Source organism: Falco peregrinus, chromosome 12 (assembly GCF_023634155.1).
Source record: "Falco peregrinus isolate bFalPer1 chromosome 12, bFalPer1.pri, whole genome shotgun sequence".
NCBI lineage: Eukaryota > Metazoa > Chordata > Aves > Falconiformes > Falconidae > Falco > Falco peregrinus.
Genome location: NC_073732.1, coordinates 10,609,438 through 10,629,444, shown reverse-complemented (window position 1 = coordinate 10,629,444; position 20,007 = coordinate 10,609,438). Strand labels below are relative to the sequence as shown.

The 20,007-nt window shown below is 42.1% G+C and overlaps 1 protein-coding gene across 4 annotated transcripts in view; it reads right to left on the bottom strand.

The window, feature by feature from the left end:
* NYAP2 (neuronal tyrosine-phosphorylated phosphoinositide-3-kinase adaptor 2) overlaps positions 1-20,007 on the bottom strand; it is a 146,134-nt gene that overhangs the window by 4,882 nt on the left and 121,245 nt on the right. The gene's annotated exons all lie outside the window — the stretch shown is intronic.

Below are 20,007 nucleotides of genomic sequence, written 5' to 3'. Positions count from 1 at the left end.
GTATACCTGCAAATGAGAAAACTTCCTCTCAACATTTACTTTGCAAATTTGAAGTGATGTCTTGACTCTCCCACCATTTGTTTTCCACATTAGTCATAAACTGAGGATTTGTGTATAAGTAAACACATGCCATACATTCACAGGGGCTGTCCAAGTACATCTCTGATCTTGTCATGAAAATGCATATGTACAGTAATACTTTGGCAGCGTTTTACGATTCATGAAGGAAATGTATGTTTATTATTAAGAGTATTTGAGTACATTTAATAGTGCATATGCCTTTCATTCACAAAACTTAGAATGCCAAGTAAGGGCATATACCAGGTTCCTAGAACTGGGGACTGGTCTTAGAAACCAGTATAGAAACTTCCATTGATCTTGGTAGTTTTGGTGGTCAACTTGAAGCCTATTTAGCATTTATTGATAAATAGATAAAATGTTCAGATGTTTCATAGCAGTAAACAAAGCAAAAGGAATAAACATCAGCAAGCCTCAGAAAAAGTAATGTGATGTACTCAAACAGAAAAATAAAGACAATACAGTTTTTAAGAGGTGACACAGGATAAAAGAATTTCAGATAGAATTGCCTTTCTTTATACTGAAACAAAACTGTGCTTACCTTATCTATTAGATAGTACTTTGAGTAGAACAAGTTTAAACCACAACATGAATTTTGTTCTTGAATACTCTTGTGAATTTAGTATTACACAGGTAACATATCTGCAAAGTGTCCTTCCAAACAGCTCAGATAAGAGTCTTCTGGAAGCCTGTTGTGCCTGCTCTTCCTAATCAAATACTTATTTTTCATTTAAGGAAAAGTCTAACATTTACTGTGGTGCAGGCAGGTATGAGGCATGTCACCTGATACGGCTGTGAGACTTTCTCGCTTGTGTGTGCAGCCCTGGTCCAAAACTCACCGAACAAACCGGAGATACTCCTCCCTGCCCCCTGGCTCAACTTCACAGGTCTTTGGATGAGGCTGTACCTGAAGCAGATTTTCTGCAACTTATACTCATCAGTGACGCATTAGTACTTACACAGCAGTGTCTTCATTTTGGCTGGGTCCTCCTACGTGGGGTAGGACAGGGACACAGTCTTCACACAATTCATTACACAAAATATTCAGAACACACAGCTGCACACCAGCTTTTGGGCTGGATTTGATGACAAGAGTGTTTGAGTGTGGGTTTCCTCTTCTAGGCATTGGGAAATACCTTGTATTTTATAACCCATCATGTAAGTAAACAGAGCATGTGCCAATATCAAATCCTTACAGTATGCTGTGTGCTCCAGTCACCGTGCATCACAAGCACCATCTGCACCATGTACGACAGACACTGTGAGGGTGTTACATCCACGTCACCTCCACTCTAGCCACTGTACTACACAGAGTACCGTTGCCAACACAGTGTCTCCTGGTAGCTAATCTTCTTCATGGAATCCAAGGGGACTGAAGCAGGATTTTGACATGCTAAGCTCTAAAAAACCAGTTGCAGCTTCCCAAAGATAGAAATGGTGTTGCAAAATGTATCAGTTACACAGACACTCTGCCACCCCCTGCAAAACAGCCCTTAAAATAAACCCAAGTGTAGGCAGCTCCAAAATCCTTTTTTATACTGGCCACCATATTGTGTTGCAGTTAGTGAATCATTTATTATGAAGAATATGAGTTCTTCCACTTTCCCAGACACAGATTTTCAAGACTACTTGTGATTTTTTTAATGTTATTTTTGTTTTAAGGCTGAGTCCTTCACATCGGCATCTTCTTAGAAGTATCATCCACATGGTACATTCCTCTCCTGTAACTGCATTCAGGTAATGGTATGTGCAGCATGAACGTACAGAACTGGTATGTGCAAAGTCATTTGCTAAAATAGGCTAAGTGAACACATATGATGTTGAAAGGCTTGGGGGAAAATGCTTTGAAGTGAGAACAAATGATAGGGTTTTATTTGATAGTTTTTTCCTAGTTATAGTGTTAACGTGCAACAAAATAAAAATGTACTGAACAAGGGTGCATGCCTCTTGAAGTTGCAAGACAGACCTAAGAGGAAGTTACCACTCCATAGATCAATGAACTTCAGATATGGCAATAACCATGTTGCTAATACAAAATCCTAAAGAGTGTTAACTAAATGTTCAGTGTGTCCTAGACACATTACAGACATTAAGGCTCACAAGCCAGCACTCAAGCCAGCTGTTTAATCGCAGCAGTAACCCTCAATGATTTCAGCAGGGCTACTGAGGTGTTTAAAGCTAATGTGTTTAATACTGTAGACTTAGGCCTAATCCTTCCTGTGACTGGTGCTCACACTTAGTTCCAGTACTAATTTTTTTCATACCCTCCCTCCTTTCTGACTTCAGCCTGCTCCTCTGGTCATGTACCAGCTTGGCAGCATCACTGCTGTATCATAAGAAGGGATTTGTTCAGTATGAAAGGCACAGAAAATAATGATGTTACAACTTAATATATGGAAAAAAGTAGTGATCATAACATTATATAGCTATAATGTACACATTATACAGTTTTATATGGCTCTCCTATTCCTGAAAAACCCCATAGCGTGTAAGGAACAGTACACGTACTGCAGCATGTCAGAGCTTGGCTGCAGGTGTAGATGGAGGCAGACAGGCACAAAAAGCATCAGCACTGGAGGTAACAGCCAATGAGACACAGCACGTGAGAAGCAAAGATGGTTTTGACCAGAGCCTTGGCCCAAAGCCTGTTCTTACTGAAAAGGGAAGAAAGCAGCTAATAATGGAATTGTAAGGCGGGATCTCCTGGAAACTCCAGGATACGTATCAGGTACTAGGTCACATAATTGCCTTTGAATTATGGAATTTGCTGATTGTAAACTAATTTTTGTTTCAATGGAATTTTTACTCAGTAAATTATCTGGGGTCTAAGATACTATTTTTTTTCAAAATCAAGCAGAGCAGGAGAGTAAAGGAAAACATCTGCTGAAGTCCTAGAAGCTTGCACATTCACCTAGGAAGTGTTGGAGGCAGGCTGAAATCCTTGCTCCTAAGCAGCCAGTAAAAGCTGCATGATAACTTGCTGTGTAGGAACCATACACAAATATAGAGTGGTTGGATAAATCCTCTCACCTGAACATGACTGAGCGCAGATATAAATGGGGATGTCTCATGAGTTCCTGTTAAACACACTAACCTTTTGTTTATTCATTATTCTCTAGGTTTTTTTCAAAAATCTTCTTTAAAGCAAATGCTTCTTCCAAACTTGAACATCAACGACAAAGAGCAAGAAAATTCTTCCACTATACAAAACTGAATTCTTCTATAGAGTTTTAATCACCAGCTTTCCTGAAGGCCTTAGGAGAAACCACTCTATGTTGCCACCTTACTTTTACTATCTGGCCTTATTTTTCTGATACTTTTATTCCCAAAACATAGAAAATTAATTTTATTAAGGTCTGTTACATACTCTCAGGTACTATGTTGGCAGTGCCGCAGAACAAGAAGTAACAAAGCCATCTTACAACTGAGAAAAAGCAACTTTACACATCCTCAAAACAATGCAAAATGTTTTGTCCAAGAAAACCTAAGTAGAAAAAGATCTTTTCTTTTGAGTGTTCTAATGCTTTATAAAGATCTGAGAAACAAACTAGACAAACTAGTTCCCTTATCTGCAAAGCACAACCGGCATGTTTTGGTCTGTAGGTGCCTCCATGAGCAATGGGCCTGTCTTCATTTCTTCTTCCCTCACAGGACTGAAATTTTGAATTATTCCAGAAAGATAAGTAGCAGTCCCAATAGTTTACAAATAAAAATATTGCTTAAATTGGATTACCTGAGCTAGATCTCAGAACTGTCTTGGAGCAGAGGTTTGATGGGCAGAACATCTACAATTCAGTTGTTCTTAGAGGACAGGGCCTGGAGCCAGAGGTCAGTACATGCCATAGCTCTCTGCCACATCAGAATTTACTGAGCAAAGCTCATAATCCCATGGAAAACTCAAAACAGGCTTTGGGGAACAGACAATGGCTCACACTGCCAGGAACTCCCTGGTGTCACAGCAGACTATTTCTTTTTCTATTGCCCTGGCATGGGCTCTGCCCTGGCCCCAGGCACCACCACTGCTGCCCACAGAATGATGCTGGGCAGCTTCAGCCCACGCTGTGTCATGGCAGCCTGCACCAGCAGATTCACAAGAGTGGTCAGAATATGGGTGTTTAAAGCAAGAAAAAGAAATCTAAACGAGCAGAGTTCTTTCCCTGTTCTTAACTAAGCAGGGTAATTTGGTGTGGCAAAGAGAGTTATAGTTACAGATGTAAAAAGAAGAAATTATTCTCCAATATTACAATTAAGCAACTGCTGATGGATACAACTTTGCACACCTACTAGCTCTGGTCACCAAGTGCAGCAAACATCTTGTATTTTTCGTTGGTGACTATTCACAATATGAGATAAGACTTTCTGGCCCTTCAGGAACTGAACTTTCACCATAAGGAGCACCAGGCAATCATCAGTACAGGGCACAAGCAGGTCTGTATAAGTTACTGAACACATGTATGCTACTGAAAAGAATATGGTGATACCTCCAAGTTATATACAAACCAAGTGATCCCGTGTAGCATAGCCTTTCCAAATGGAAAACAGGAGCGGGTGAAAAGAAAAATCTGGGAGCAGGACTGAAAATATAGAGGGGAAAAATCCTCAGCACCAGGCTTGGGACCCTTAGGTGCGATAAGTTTTACTTGCTTGTGTGTGACATAAATAGCTACATAAATACATAGATAGATAATGCTCTCAGTAAAAAGACTTACATGCTACGCAAGTCCCACTCACATCCCCTTGTCTCAAATCGAGCCCGACATAACTTAATCGTGAGCCACTGCATACCAGGCAGGCAGGCACCCTGCACCCCTGCCTGCACCGGCATGAGAGAAGAGTAAGTGCCGGGAGCAATTCTGCTCCTCCAAAGTCAGGCCACAGGGGTGAAGTGTAGGTAGGATAAAGTCGTGCTAATTCCTGGTGCTGACAGGTATTTCAGGAAACAGCACTGAAAGGTGTGCTATAAATTTTCACACAAGTGCCCATGGAAATATGTGCTGCTAAAAACACCATGGGGAAGAAGAAATATTTAAATATTGTAGGTAGCTCGAAGTTAGAAAATGCTGTCAATTTTCATTCATTTTTGAGGAAACTTTTCTAACATTTGAATTGACTGTCCAATATTTCATGCTCTGAACACTTCTATGAGTGGGTTGGGTTTTGTGTGCTGTATGAACTTTTAATGACCTAAAAAAATATTTTCCACTGTAGTTTACATGAGGGCTTTAGACAACACCATGTCCTGTTCAGCTGTTTAACCTGATGACATCTTGGCTGGTAAGTTCTTGGTTTGCCTATTTTTCATGTTGCTAGTTTGTTTGAGGTGAAGTCAGAAGCTCTGGGCAGTAAGAGAGCCCCATGATTCAGTGCTGCTTCCATAATTTTTCCTAATACTATAGGTTCCCACTTACTGTGCTGAAATTGCAGAGGTTATGGGGCTGAGGAAGGTGCTGTTCTCTTCTGGCCCTTGTGAGTGCCTCCCTCTCCTGCTGGGTGGGCAGAGGGGCTGAGTCTTCATTTACAGGAAGTATGGGGAGAACCACATCACGGGTACGTGACCATGAATGTCACGTACAAATACCCTTTTCTTTGTGACAACTGTGTATCAACAGTTAAAGCGAAAGCTCAATAGCTGATGTGAGGCTACAACAAAGGGATCTTAAACCAATGCATAATACAATGAAATAAAAAATATCAGCAGCATTTGGAGGAGATTATTAAAAATGTCTCCTGGATCCGAACACAAAGCAATCTCTTAACAGTGCAATCTGTGTGCAGTGCTCACATCATTCAGCAGAGCCAAGCATGCTGGCTTGTTTTGGCAGGCTACAGTAAGTGAAGAAGAAAGGCTTTCTGAAAGCCACTTACCATCCTCTGGGAGGAAAAGGCTCTCCCTCCCTCTTGCCTGTTCTCAGGCAGGAGCTTCCAAACTCTCTTTCCCACCGAAACTCTTGATGGCACTTTCCCTGGTGCAGATGGGTCCCAGACATCTGGCTGGGTAAGGTATTTCCACTCGGGAGGGTGTGAAATCCCACTCCTAGAAGGCAGTCATGTGCCACGGGTGCAAGTGGTGGAGGGCTATGTTAAGTAACAACAGTTACTTCACGATCTGCTATCTGATACTCTTAGTTTGACGTGGAGGTCCTCTTAGCGCACGTTCACAAAAGGGGAGTTGTCCAAGGCAGGAGTTCAGCCAGAATCAGGTTTCAGAAAATCTTGAGTAGCAAGATCCTCACCCATTTGAAGCCAACAGGAATGTACCGGCTGACTTCATGAGTCCAAGAAATTACAGTTTGCTCAAACAAATAGTAAAGAGAAGCCTCAAATGATTTAAAAAGCCTTCAGAAGAGCACTTGGAAAATTACGTCGGACAAGATTTCTTTTGCTAACCATTAGCTGTAGTCATTGCACTGCAGCTGAATGCTGTTACTTACAGTGGCTGTGAAAGTCAGTAAGTGAGGATAGAACTACAGGCTAGATCTGCAGTCACTTCTTTCTCTCTGACAGAGATACTCTGCAATAATATTGACATGAGAGACAGCGTAATATGGCCCAGGATAGTAATTTACACAGCTCTGTACTGCTAACTCATTCTCCTGTTACTGTTAAATTCAAAACAACAATTGATTATTAATACAAAGGTGATTAAAAGTAAGAGTATGTTCAGGAACACGCAGGATGTGCAAGGTGAGCTGTGAAAGCAGACACTCTCCAAGCAATTCATGGTGCATGGTAACACTCCCCAGGGACACTGCATAACCTAACTGCAAATTCTTCTCTGAAAGTGTCTGAAGTGTTTTTTCTAGAAGGTGTCCTGCAATGCCAGCAGCCACATTAGAATGATCCCATGCATTCACATACTTGCATCACAAGCACAAGCACACGCAAGGTGCTAAGTAGTACTACACAAACTACCCTTTCCAGCCTTTCACAAATTCTTCTTTTTAAGAGACACAAGTAACATCTCTGTTTTCCCTCCAAGCACTTGGGAAAGATTTCCCCCAGCACACAGTCTTAATTTTGACAAAACAGTTGGGTGGGAAGGAGCCCTTTGCAATTTTACCCGTATGTTTGACATTAAAAGAATTCACTGACACCTATTTCAAGTTATGAAACTGTATATGCATCACATTTTAGGGCTATTGTATCGTTTGAATTGCTGTGTTTAATGTTTTGATTTACATTACTCTAAATTTCTAAACTTCTGGAAATATGTTTTCTTACAAATGTTACTACTACAGAAAAAAAATGAAAACTAAGGCCCCTGTAATCATGGTTCTACCTCTTAATTAATTATATGATGCACTATTGTAAGAACACTCTGGACACATTTTTTTCAAACAGGACTCACTAAAAAACATTACATTGTCTTGCACTCAATGGGTTGACTAATCCACCACTTAAAAACAACTGAAAAGAATCTTTGGAACTCCAGGAATTCCTGAAGATTCAAGATTATCAGCAATTAATAATTATCCTCAAATTAAATTAGCAAATGGCTAGTAAACCTTCAGCACCTCTGATTCCAGACCTCCAGTTTCATGATTCATTGCTTCCAATTACTAAATGTCACAGTTACTCTATACAGAACAGCCCTGCACATATTCCTATGCCTCAAGTTTTCCGGTAATCCTCAGATTACTGCTGAGGCTATCGATAAAACAAACTTTAAATGATAAATTCACTGTCCTGCTTTCCATTTTTATGCTGGCAATCAGTCTAGCTATAGATCTTCCTGACCTTGCATTATTATCTTATTTGGAAACATGTATTCTTCTCATCTAAGCTTTTTTTTAAAACATCCAACAACTGTCTGGAATCTACTGTTTGATCTACTGTTAGTGAACACATCCTGTAAATGCTAGTATGTTTAAAATAAGAGCCTCTAAAGTAACTCATATTATGGATACCGTGTAAAGTTGTCTCATGCAACTCATTTATGCAGTGGATCATCGCATAGTGCATTGCTATTGAGATTACTCATGAAAAATCAAAGCTTAATCTATGCCTTTGCTAAGCAATAAATGCAGAACTCAAGCAACCCACCATGATACATCTTGTCGCTCACTGTAAAATAAAAAGGAAAATTCAATATTGTATTAGGTCAATCACAGGAGGGACAAAGGACAGACAGAATACTTTGCTAGAGTTCAGCGATACAGGGATCACCTGCTAACTGCATTTTGCAGTACAACACCTGCAGGGTAACACTCTAATATCCTAGATTTCCTTGAGAGATTACTAACCCTGTCTCACCACCTCTTCTTCTTGCTGGAGGCTGCTGCTCCATTGCATGTGTGCCTTAACTGCCCACGAAGCAGACTTAAAACAGCAGGACATTTTGAGGCAGTGACCTCAATGACTGCTACAGCTAGCCCTGCCTATGACTGAGTAACCATATCCAAGTACAACACACCTGTAATTAGTGTGTCTCACTCTAAATCATGGTGATTTTGAAAAACTGCCATATTCTAAATGTCAAACTGAGACAAACAGCCCATCACCCTTTGCATTAAGATGTGGCATGGAACAGTGAGAGCTGCTAGTGAGCAAGATCCTTTCCTCCTCCCGTTCCAACCCCTGCAGACTGCAAAAACTCTCATGTACGATGGTGCTGAAGGCAGCAGGGTGCATGCTTTAGGTACTGCTTCTGGTCAAGTAACAGAGGCCAGGAAGAACCCAGAAACTGAACATGGAAGAATGAAAAGGAGTGGAAACAAGACCAAGACTTGGGGAGAATCAAGAACTATGAGAAAGCCAACATTGAGGCTAATCCTAAATTTACAAAAATGTGACATGTGGGGACACCACAAATTCCTTTACTTTCCTCATTTTTTTGGACTTAATTTTTTCCAAGCTAAAAACACATACATCAGCTTCAGCACTCTTCTTATTGAAGACAGTACTAGGACTTAAGATTTAACCTTTATTGCTGTAACAGCTGAAGAACATCAGCACACCAGTTTGCCAGCAAAGCACCCAAGTCTTTGTATTTCTCTAGCATTTTCAAAAAAAATGTACATAAGAATAGTTTTGCAATTTAAAAAAAAAATCAAAATAATATATATGGAGGTAGAATTTTCAACAATTTCAACATTGAAAGGACTGGTGCCTTCAGTTCCTCTTGTTTTGTATTGGGTGGGTGATCAAAATACACAAATATCTCAGTTACAGACTGTGGAGTTGTGTTACAGATGAGAAATTTTGAAATACGGTCTTACATTTGTCTTTTTTGATGGTGAAATTGAGGCAATGATCATTTTCTTAGATTAAATGCCATTTCTCAAGTATTGTACTGATTGTATGGGGGTGGAAATTTAAGAAAGCATGACTGAAAACAACACTGAGTGTACAAAGATGCTTATATTCTTCTAGGTGGTTGCATCTTCCTTTTTAAAGATGCATAAAAATATGATTAAAAGACAGAGATCTCCATTTATGATTATTTTCTGACTCCAATTTGAAAGGCTGTTAAAGAACATTTACTAGAGTTATAAAGCGTACTGGGAGTTTCTAAAGAATCCAGATATGTAAGAGCCTGCCTTAGTATGAGATGCCACATCTGCTCTATCCTTACAGCAACATCATACCGTTTCATTTATATCAGGAACTGCTAAAAAATGTAGTACCCAAACCTAATACAGACATTGTTTCCTGACACACAGAATAGCTGAGGAACAAGCAAGAACCTGAGACTGGCATCCACATGCTTTAGAAAATGGGATTCATTGGGTGCAGCAGTTCCTTGTACCTTGTTTCTGTTTTTCTGTCTAAGAGGCAATCTCTGGAAGGATGGCACTGATACAGCGTGTGACAGTGAATCAGCATTAACTCCTTGAGAAGGCTGCAACACACTAAACCATGAGCACTGGTCTGCTGAACCAGGGCTTTGCTCACAGGCTCCTGTGCATGGAGTGACTTGGCTTAGCCTACAACAGCAGCGTGGGTTGAATTCAAGTTCAGATATCCAGAGCAGGGAGGAAATTTTAATATCCATCTAAAAAGGAATGACTAATGACAATGCACGGCAAGCAAAATGTTCAGCTTCATGTTAACACATGTATCACCTGTAGCATAAGCAAGCAAATTGCCAGCCACCACAGAAGTGCTGTTTTTCTCTGATTAAGTTTGTGTTTTAAAGTTTGGTGCAGAAATCAAGTAAAAGCTATGATCTGACCAATATTAATTTTAAAAATGCATATTGCTATTGCCTTTTCTCACTTTTATTCTTTCCTATTGTGAATTATACAATCATGACTATAAACCTCATACAGTAAAAGTGCTTTTCCAAACTGTAAAAAAAGAGATGGCCAACCAAACCCAAGAGTCCACTAATTGCCACTGACTTGCAAAGGCTTAAGATCAGGCCACTGGCCCATAAACACCAAGCTCCGTTGGAGGAATATGTCCTTTCCCCATCCTATTTGTTGTTGAAAAAAAGCATTCCTTGGGAATTCATAAGTTATAGCTTATGAGTGAAATGGGAATTTACTGTTAACATGAGTGAGGTCAGAATTTAACCCTGTAACTTTAAATTAAAAAATGAAAAGGATTTTCTATTATGCCATTTTAATTGGGGTGAAGGCTCTTCCTAACAGTGGCACTGTCATCCTATAAGTTCCTTAGTATTTCCTGCATAAAGGTCTGTCTCCTGAGATTTTTCTGAGTAGCTAGCTGCTGACATTCTGCTGCAGTAACTTACAATGAGACTAGTCCAACTGGACAAGCTAAATACAATGATAAAATAACTGTAAAGGAAGCAAAGTTATCTCACCTAGGCCTCCCAGAGAAACATGTAAGATTATCATTGAAGCTCCAATTCAGTGAAAAACTTAAACACATGCTCAACTTGAAAATATGTATCTGTCATCCCCTTGATTTACAGGAATATTTTGCTATTTAAGGTAAACCAGTGTTTTGCTGCCTCAAGGCCAGAGAACTGAGCCCACATACAGTTTATGGTGATTAAGAATAATTTTACAAAGGGCTAATAAATGATTGTTAGCTGTTTCAATAAATGCCTGATCAACTGGCAATTATATGCTACTGTGGACTGCAAAGCACAAGATGTCTGACGAATAGTGTCTGTAACATTCCCATAAAACTGACTCATAAAGTATGATATTTTCATTCATTCCTAAGGCTCACCTGCACTGGAGAAATGTTTCTTTCCCACCTGAGGCCCTTCTACATCCAGCATTTATGTGCAAGATGTTATAGACATGGGTCACCCTCTAGATTTATTTATTGCAAGTCCCTTATGTGAATAGAGTTGGGATTTGCAGCACAAGAGTCCGGCTGGTTAAGGGCATTTCTAAACCTAGAAGCACCTGAGCAGCGTTAGATACAGAGAAACAAAACTGCAGTGTGGGCTGTTACCAAACATTTTTCAACCACAGAAAACTGTCATGAGAAACACAGATACCTTTGCAATTTTGGATCTGTTCAAATAATTTTTCTGAAGAACTGGAAACTTTTAAATTAGTAAAAATAATAACTTTTTAAAGTTCTCATTTAAAATACATGACATTTTTATTTTCATTGTTTAACAAGACAAAATGAGAATAAAAGTAGGTTATCAAAAGTGGGTGCTGGCATTCATATTTTTTTATAATCGGCATACACATAATGTATATGAATAGCCACACATTTCTAGTGAAAGACTATGAACACACATACATATACAGAGATATATAAACATACTATACATACATACATGAGTGAATATACATATTCATGTGCATACAGTATACAGACAAGATACTATACAGGTACAGTAAGTGCAATATACTGTATAAGGCTATACAAACACCGAAAGATTCTGGTGAAATGATGACAGCCATGAGAACAAAGCGTGGATGGTTTGTGACTTAACGCAGACGGTGGGGAAAACCTTGCTGTTCTGTGTTTTATGCATCAGGCACACAAAGTCCCAACAGAAACAGAAACAATACATTCAGTTCGTATACAAAAAATGTAAGGCAAGTGGGAGTGCATGGAGGTAACTGAAATGCATATGAGCAGACACATAAGGTTGTTCTACCTAGAATACAGAATGTTTGGTTCATTTACAGAGAATGCCTATATATAAACCCATGCTTTCATGAATTCATGCCACTTTTATTTCTATTTTTTCCTTTAAGAATATTATAAAATTCTTGCCCTGAGTTAAACATAAATACACACAGAAAGGGGGGGGGGGGGGGGGGGGGGGCGCAGAATTGCATGCTTCTGGGGTTTGTGGGTTTTTTTGAATATTTTTTTAACCAAGGCACAATGTCTTTGATAGTGGTTGCAAGACCATTTGAAATAAACTTAGCAACTGCTATTGTTCTGGTACTGCATCCTTCTTAGTATGACTAAACTAATTGTTTGCACACAGAAGTCTCAGAACAAGTTTTGAAGTGAATTTACAAGTTTTAGATGAGAATAAGTAAATTTATGAGAAATGCTCAAAGACAGATTCCCTGAAGAGGAAGGAAAGCCACCAAATTAAATTCCTATATAGGCAACTTACTGATATTTGGACTGAAATTATTTCATATAAATTACATTATATATATATTTGTTTAGTATTACTGGGAAGTTGTTACCTGTTTTTAGTAGAACCATGTACAGTGCTGTAAGAGCAGCTGAAAATGAGATGAAGAACTTCCAAGTAATTCTTAGTTTCTTGTTGTAGGCAGGGCAGGACAGTGATCTCACTGATTCAGGGTTCTGCAAGAGCTACAACTGAGGACACTTGTCCAGTGATGCTGTAAGGCTTTCAAGGCATCTATCTCCCCATCTCATCGACCTGCATAAGTCTTATTGGAAATATTACTTATTAACTTCTATGTATGTCATATTAAATGCTACATACCCGTGTCCAAGTCTGACTCTCAACAGAAAGGTCTGGGTGTGAAGGCCATGCTTGGCTGTTGCCCCCATGTCCAAGCCCTCAGGCTCCAGCAGGACACAGTTCTCACCAGCTTCCAGGGGCTCTGGAGGGTACCTCACCCTCCAGTGAACAACCACCCACATCGTGCTGCACTGGCTGCAGTACCTGTCTCCATGTAGTTCCCTGTTGAGGTGAGACTATTTTCCAAAGTAGTGAAACACACTGCCCCAATTCTGTAAAAAAACAGGCACCACATCACCAACCCCCTGAAACCACAGACCATGCAGATGACATCTTCTTATGCCTGTTCTACGCCTTTTAAAGAAATTGTAGCTCCCAACCTGAGAAACAACCAGGTAAAGACAGCCAAAAAGTGTTGAGAGGGAAGTGAAAACCCTCACAAGTGCTGTATTGCATTCTTTTTCAGAATATTGTTGTATTTGAAAGTTTCAACAACTCCTGTGAGGGAATTAGTCTCTTCCTGTGTACTCTGCTGGCAAGCTTACAAAGCCTGTGCAAGAACCAGAAGAGATCAGAGTAAGGGAATGGAATATTCTTCCTCCCACTCTCTCCCATCCCAGCTGATACAGCGGCATCCAAGCCAGCACTCGAAGGTGAGGAAAGGCATGAACACCAACCCTAGGTCTGGTGCTCAGAGGCTGGTCACTGCTACTGTGGCATTACTTCCACAGCTGACCTGCTCTCACCTGTCACTGCTCCTCCCTGAGACATCATTTCTGTGCCTAAAACCCATCCTATCGAGGTATGGAGGAGAAAAAGCCAAATCCCAAAGCCATGCTTGGGCCTTAGGACCTACCACGACTGTGGCGTGCGCCAAGGTCCGCCTCTGCCTAGCATCCCCCGTGCCCTGAACCAGAGCCCACTGTGGCAGTGCGAGGGTTGCCGAGCACGCACTCCCTCACACTCTTAACTCAGAGTGCTGGCAAAGCAGGAGCCAGCAAGGCAGTGACCTGCTTCTGCTGCACGACCAGTCCAGCTGGATGCTGAAGAAAAGATGTTGGGACAGCAGCAGCAGGGCTGTCTGCCAACAGAAGACAGCTTTGACACATTTGCTTCTCATGCCAATCAGTCAGGCATGCCTTGGAGGTGAGGGATGATGGATGTGGCAATTCCATCCACTTCAAGGTTTGCGTTTGCTTTTCTTTCTTTCTTTTTCAATTAATATTATGTATTTGTATATTTAGAAACGATTTGCACTGCTCGAGACCCATGCACTGATTATGTAAGACCAGCTTCAAGCTGAAACTCAACACAATGCAATGTTGAGCCATCCCTAAAGCATTAACATTCTTGTTGTTCCTCTCATCCAAAATGTTGACAGCATATTTAGCTGGACTGGCGACAGCAGAATTTTGCCTTCATGCGTGCAAGATATTTGTCCTTGCAGGGGAAAAATGGAATTGCTTAAAGTGATCCAACCGCTCCCTCTCGTGGCCCTGGGACTCTGCTGCACTTTGTAAAGGCACAAAAGCATCCTCGGAAATCCAAACTCTCACCGACTTCCAGCAGTGCAAACTCCCCCGATGGCTGTGTGACATTTCAGGACACAGCTCACGCCCCTGCACCTCTGGCAGTCAGTGCGGTGACTCATCCCTGACTCTTGTGAACATTCAGCCTGTACAAGAAGGCAAAATCCTATGGCTGTGTATGATTCAGATTTTTAAAAACACTGAGGCCACATGCTGGTCAAATCCAGGTGTCATCCCAACGTAAAGCTGGCCCATGTCCTGTCAATGAAGTGCTTGTGCCAGGGGTTTCTCATTGTACCCCACCGTGGGTTCCTCCATGCTTGTCCATCCTCCCAGCTAGGACCCCGAGGAGTTTCCTCCTCCCAGATACTTGCAAAACCAGCATCCACAAAATTCAGTCTATACCTACATTCATTTGTTTTCACCTACACAGATACTAAACACTTCACTGGAGGAGCAGGACTTCTCCATGAAAGGGCCATTTGAGAAACATCATTTGTAAAATGTTCCTAGGAAGATTTATCTGGTTTTCTCATTTTAGACATTCAAGTGCATTTCATAGTATTAGTGGCACATAAAACTAATTAAAATTACTGTCAAAGATACAGTAGATTGCACCCCAAATAGTTTTTGCACTTTCTAATTTCACATAAACCGAAGCTTAAGCAATTCCTGACAGTCACATATTTACCAATCTACTCCCATCTGCAACTGCTTACTTTCTCATATTTTACACTGAGTTACATATCCTTGGGGGAGAACAGTCTTTGTTCTACACACATTGTCTACCAACATGGGGACCTTATTTTTAACTGTGACTCTTAGACACCACCACAGATGTTACTGTGGTAGATCCTAGTGGCCAACATTAAGCAGGTTTTGGATCCAGTGACTATCCCAAACTTTATTAAAGGTGATGGTTAAACATAAGGAGTAATTAAGTCCCTTTAAGGAAATAGCTTCACAGGCAAAAATAGAAGCTACCATCCAAAACAATAAATAGTGTATAGAAAGTCCAGACCAAAACCCCATGGGACTCTGATTACAGAGCGAGAGGCATGGGACTGTTCCCACACTGTGGACATACATTTTGAATGAAGAAAAAGATCAAGTATCAAGAAGGAACAACCATAATCTTGGCTCCAGCAGCACAGAGACAGAGATCTCAGAGGCATTGCACTGGCTGAAGTGGAACACTTGGAATTTACACACAAGGAGGAGAAGAACACAATTGCCACATCCCATGAATTGTTTCATATGTTTTGCAATTCTACATCCAAAATACACAATAGACTTTCAAAACTTTGAAAATAAGAGGAAAAAAAGAGGGACAGAGAAAGTCATACCACAGTGGCAATTAGGACAGTAGTTTGATTTTCCCTTTGAATAGGAAATTGGGACTGTATCTCCCCTGAGATCTTTAACCAGCAGCCCAGGGGGATCCTTTTTCCCCTTTGGACAGAAAGGAAATACAACAGAAGTTGGTTCTTTTATTGCAAATCCTTCTGCTTTACTAGAGTCACAAAAGCAGAATCACTACAGTTTGATGCTAGTTTCAGACTAGCATGTGATTCACCAAGGAGTGCATCTAGCGAACATTTACAGTACTGAGCGATGACATGGGTTGATGCTATGTAGCAGCCATGAATCCTCTTACTAGCACACTTTTTGTTTGCTTGTTTTTGTTTTGTTACCATTTCCCTAGTGTTCAAATGGGATGAAAGAATACTTGAACATACAGAGTTCTGCACCCACCTGCAATGACTGTATTTCTGTCATATACGGGAAGTTAAAACCAGACTGCTGGGGTCTGATACGGAACAGTGGATCTTGATTTATAGGTGCTCATTTTTCAGCAGCAGAATTCATTAAATGCAGCAGTCAGGAGCCCAGCCCTGCTATGCAGCCCAGCGCCTACAGAGTGTTTACTGACTCCTTTGAACTCTTGTACAGTATTGCTGGGGAAAACGGCAACTTTAAGCTGAGAATAATAAAAGAGCACAGACGCTTTCTTTATGCTCACAGAGTAGCATAGATCCCATACGCTTTCAGATGCACATTTGCCAACTACAGCATGACGATGTCAATTCGTTGGGGAAGTACTTTGTCTACGTGCCTTCAAAAATAATTATAGCCATAATAGTAACAAACTACCTTTCTTGCATTCATTAACTGGAGGGCAAACACAGTGCTTACAAGGCACACAAGGGCTATAATATGCTTTGTATACACAGCTAAGGCTAGAGACATTAAGAGCTGGGCTTGTGGTGCATAGTTAACCCAGTACAGAGTTATTAACAAACTTAGGTATGAGACAAATATGTAGCTGCATTGCTAAAGAGTACTCAGTACTTGTCCAAATTCAACTCTAAATTATTTCTCTGAAGTTTTGTAAATTTCTTACAATGAGTTTATAGTGCATTTAAACCACATGTTCTAAGAATGCATGTGGAGAGCAGCTAAATCTCTCTCCCAGCTTCTCCTTTGTCGCATTCCCCTTCCTTCAGTCTTTTGTTTTAAAATGGAACGGTTAGAACATGTGCTCAGGATTTTGCAGCTACAGCACAAAACTAAGTAATAGTTGCCTTGAAGAGAAGGTCTCACACCAGTTTTAACGCTGGATTTTTTTCTCCCCACGGTAGACCGCACGTGTTTTAATTGGATCACCTAAATATTGAGTCTTAACCAAGACGTTAACCGCAGCTGCTGTGTGGAAGACCCCGGGATGCAGCAGGTGAGGCTGGTGCGCGCCTCCCCGGACCCGCAGAGCTGTGCAGGGCCGCAGCCCGGGAGCGCACTGCAGCTGGCACCGGCAGGGACCGCGCAGCCGCTCCTGCACCGGTTCTTGCAATTCCCTGATGCAGCACCCACCGCCCCAGCCAGCGCGGAGAGAAAAGCCACCGCAGCACACCCACACCACCCTCCTTAAACTCAAGAATTCCTCTCCTAGAAAATTCGGATGAAGCTCCTGCAGGACGGGAACAGGCCCCCCTCCCCGTGCGCTGTGCCCCGGCAGCGCCGAGCGGCAGCCTCGCAGGCCGGGCAGGAGCGGAGCGACCTGGCTGCGGGGTGAGCCCCGCTCCGCGGGCAGCGCGGCAGCGGCGCGGCCGCCCGCCAGGCGGCGCCATGGGCCCCGGGGCGGGGCGGGGCGGGCCCCAGCGGCGCAGGGCTGTAACCCGCTGCCGGGCAGCGCAGCGCTGCGGGCCGCAGGCAGCCCCCCGCCCCCCGGCTCGGGGGGAAATAAAGCTTGTCCTAATCCTTTTGGATTTTCCAGGCTGTTCATTGTGAACAGCCATTAAAGTGCATTTGCGTCCGGGACTTCTCCGGCTCAGGCCCAAGCAATACGGGGGCTATTTTCTCATGTTGTTGCCAAACACAAACCAGTGGCGTTAACCTATCTCTGACTAACCGGACAAGACAACGACAAAACCCCTTCCAGCGGCATGTGCAAAGCAGAAAATCTGCTTTCTACTTCTCTGCATACTTTAATGCATTTGAAAACGATGCTGGGAAAATCCTTGCCTCTTGCTTTCAGGACTCGGCAAATCTTGGACTGCCACCTCCTTACAACAGCTCCCTTGGCGAGGGCAGGGGTGAGAAGCCAGAGCCAGCCCACCCCCACCCCGAGCCCCGAGACACCAGTGCCAGTCCCACCCAGCCCCTCAGGACCAAGACACCAGAGCCAGCTCACCCCCCAGCACCAAGAGGCCAGAGCCAGCCACCCCCACCCCCCACCCCCAGCACCACTGGGCACACTCCCAGTCTCACTCTGCTCTGAAGCCCAGCAGGAGGGAAGATGCCCAAACCACGGCATTTCAAAGCTTAGGTAGGACCCAGCCATATCACCCATGTAGCTTCTCCACAACACTCAGCACCCATGGGTTAAGTCTGAAAAGGTATAAATGTCCATTACCTAGCGATGGAGGTCTTAACGGCTGTTACCTGCTCAGTCGTACATGTCCAGGAGCCTCTGACACACAGAGCAGGAATGATCCCAGCTGACTTTCCACAGCCAATAGAGGTGGTTAAATGAGGAGGCTAAACTACAGGGTTATCCCAGGTAAGAGATGTACAGCCCTGCACAGTCACTGAGGGTTTAGCTGGGTGAATCCCTCGGCAGGTGCCTCTCTTCATACAACCCACAGGGCACCTATATTATACCCAGCTTAGACATCTCAGAGGTAGGTAGGGTAGATCTCAGCTAAAGAGTACACATGGTCCTTCTACAAGTCTGTTTTATTATTTAACTACCTAAATATGAATTTAAGGAGCCAACCTGTACCTAAAATTCTTGCCTATCAAAGACACATGCTCAAATAAACTATTGATGGATTCACTTCATTTGGTGCGAGACAATTACGGTCAAGTCCATTCTGTGAATGGGAGGCCTTTCCCCTTTGCTATATTATATTTGGATAAATCATAAAATAAGTGAAAGGCTTCCTCAGTTTTGGAAGGTGATGGTTACTTCATCCATCACATGGCCTTTCTGTGTCACATTCACCGATAGGGTCATATGGGGGAAGAAAAATGCCATCTCAGCTGGCTGGGGGCTCAGGCAGATACCAGGCAAGTAACGAACTGAGTTGCTTTTTTGTTGAAAAAATAAGCCACAAAAAAATTCAGTGCTGATTCTGATGTATTTTCTAGCTTTTTCTTCATTCCTTCAACGCCAGTTGAGACTCCTTAATTCATAGCTGTCCTTGTATCTTCATTCCCCCCTCTGAGTTATTCCTTCTAATCTCAGCATGGCTTTTGGATTTTACTTTGATTATCACTGTAAAGTTTAAATCTTCTTCCCTTGCTTAAATTGGAGCTAGATATCTCTGCCCAGTCCTCCCCACAAGAAGACAACAGACCTTAAGAGGCATGCAAACCTTCAGAATTAAGATAACATACCTCAAGGAGGCAACAGTGAAGGACTGTGCTGTCTCCCCATTTAAAAGCCAGTAACAGGCAGCATGAGGAGAGACTGCACATCTGCAGATAAGGTACACAGTTTTGTGGAAATCTGTCTGAAAATAGGCTCTGCTTTGCAGAAAAGCTGAAATACCACACTGTAACCTCCAGTTTTGTTTTCAAAAACTGTCTTTTTCTTAGGTCATGGATCTTCATTATAAACACGCTGCTGTGCTGCTCTGCAGCTTAATACATGGGATTTTCCAATAGCTGTCTACATCTTAACAAAAACAAGCTTCACTTTGCAAAATTCATTTGCAGCAAAATATCTAGAGATAGTTATATTGGTTCCTTTTTCTTTCCAAAATCCAGTGGGTTTTTTGGTGTGCTGAATACTGTTTTGGAGAAGCCTGGCAGTGACCTAGAGATGATTTTATGTACATCAAAAACATGGATGCAAGACGCTTTGCTCTCCAGCAGAGGGACTTCCACAGGGCAGACTGCTTGAAACACTTTCTTCTTTTGTGACAGACATGCTCAGTGCACGTGCATCCTGCATGCAACAGGGATTTCTGAGTCCATCAACAGAGCATAATCCCTTGTTACCCTGAGGTGAAGATGTGGAGAACGATAGAACGCAGGGAAACATCACTGCATTGCAGT